Raw genomic sequence first — 2,178 nt, 5'->3', positions numbered from 1 at the left:
CACACACACACACACACACACACACACACACACACACACACACACACACTCATTTACCTGGTGTGGAACAAATAAAATAAAAAAAAAGAACAAAAAAAAAAATATCACACTGATAATAAAAATAAAAAGTTAAAAAAAGAAAGTAATATTGAGTATGAAAACTCTTGTTCATTAAATTTTACTTCATAATTGCAACGGCATGTGTTGTATTCATTGTTGCAAAACCTGTATATCGTTTGTTTGTTACCATGACAACACCATTGATCTGAAGCTTGATGCTGTCATGTAAATAGTTTTCAAATCAGCAATAAATATAACAATTTTTGATCAACTTGAATTAGGCTGAATCCCAGGATGTAGGCCTCGCCCATTTCCTTTCCATTTTTGCAATATCGCAAAATGCAGAAAACCAACTTTTGTTTCCATATTATGTTATTATGTATGGAAACAATTTTGCTTTGTTAAAGTATGCGCATTTGACGACCAAACAAATTTTCCTAGATAGCTACAAAACATTTTAAAAGATTAGCCCACATAGAACATGTATGATGCTGACATAGTTGCCCAGTGGCCATTAACGCAAGGCGGACATGCAGCAATCATTTGACGTTGCTGGTACAATGTTCGGAACATGCGCTAGAAAAACACTACAGGCATTACAGCAGCAGTTATTTATCGAAATGGTAGTTAACACAAAATAAACCGATTAAGCAGCGTTGTGTTGACTCCGCACAGAAAAAGAAGATCTCACTGAAAGTTATCAGTGAGATCTGCTTTCTCAATTAGTTGAACGTCGAGGTGGAGGTCCGGAGATCTACGAGCCTTAAATTAATGTATGTAGTAAACATAAGGGCAGTAGATAACTGTGGAATAAGTTCAGAGACAGTAAAGCCGCTACCTGTCCTGTAGCGCAGCCGAACAACACACACGGAGTGAGCGACCAGGAAGTATGACACACTTCCATCACCAACGAGCAAGGAGGCACCCCACTAACACAGAACGTTAAGGGAACGTTAGGGAACGTTAGTTTTTGGTTCTATAAAGGTTAGTTCGAACCAAACCAAAAACTAACGTTTAGGGAACGTTCCCTCCTGGTTATAACATTCCCTAAACGTTAAGAAAACCACCCAACCGTAACGTTCCCCTGCGGTTGCACCTTACCTTCACACAACGTTCCCGTTTGGTTATTTTTGGTTGCTTTTGGTTGTTCTGAGTATTTGAATTAGCACAAAGGTTTGCTGTCACTCGATTTAAATTCACCCAAAAAATATTGTACTTATACAATCTAAGTGAAATATACTGCATAGCAAGATCTATTCATTTTAAGGCTGATATCAATTTAGCTTGAAACAGTACGTTTGTGCTTTAATTTTTTTTATAACTGTATTAGTTAAAATACTTAAAAAACAAGAATCTATCAATAGAACGATTTTCACAACTAAGAAAATTCCCTTTTTTAATTTAGTTTGCAAACCGAACCGTTACACCCCCTACCCAGTAGGGGAGCCTCTGCTCTGAGGAGACCGACTCCGCGTTAAGCGAAGAAGACAAAACCACGCTCAGACCGACCATGCTGCACGACTTGGAAAGCTCACGAAAAGGTAAACGAAATACTTTACAGTTTAATGATGTTGTGGTTCTAATGGGAGGGTTTGTGGTTTAACTATTTCCCTCGTACGGCTTTGTTATATTCCGGTTCGGATCAGGTTGACCAAAAATAAAAGTTTGGCTGAAGTAAACAACTTACTTTAGCTTACGTTTTCTACGTCGTCCGCTATCTTGCTAGCTATGCTAGTCATGCACTGAGCTGCTCCAAATCTTTTCTTTTTAGTAAACTGTTTGTACACAAACCATGTTCTCAATGCTGATTTTATGTGTTGAGCCCCAGGCGAGACTTGGAGTAAAGTCTCATGCTGTGTTGAGCCTTCTTAGTGTTTTAAAAATGTTGATTTGGATGCTATCATAGAAGGCCCCTAGCCCTCCCATTCAAAAAGGCGAGGCCGGAGTTGGGCTTTAGATGGAGTGATTACGTCTTTCACTTTGCTTGCTGCTTTGCACAACGTCTCTGCGTTGTTGCATTGTATGTTTTGTGTCATCGTCTTAACATGCTTGCGTTTTTGCTACAAATAAGATCATTTTTTCCGGTCCTTTTTTTAATTAGTTGTAGTGTAAAGTACA

At 38.5% G+C, this 2,178-nt stretch overlaps 1 long non-coding RNA gene across 1 annotated transcript in view; it reads left to right on the top strand.

The window, feature by feature from the left end:
• Window positions 1-2,178, top strand: part of LOC117951388 — a 23,091-nt gene that overhangs the window by 7,039 nt on the left and 13,874 nt on the right. The window lies entirely within an intron of this gene.

This window comes from Etheostoma cragini, chromosome 10 (assembly GCF_013103735.1).
Source record: "Etheostoma cragini isolate CJK2018 chromosome 10, CSU_Ecrag_1.0, whole genome shotgun sequence".
Lineage (NCBI taxonomy): Eukaryota > Metazoa > Chordata > Actinopteri > Perciformes > Percidae > Etheostoma > Etheostoma cragini.
Note: the sequence above shows the minus strand (reverse complement) of the source record. Positions and strands in the feature narration are given on the sequence as shown.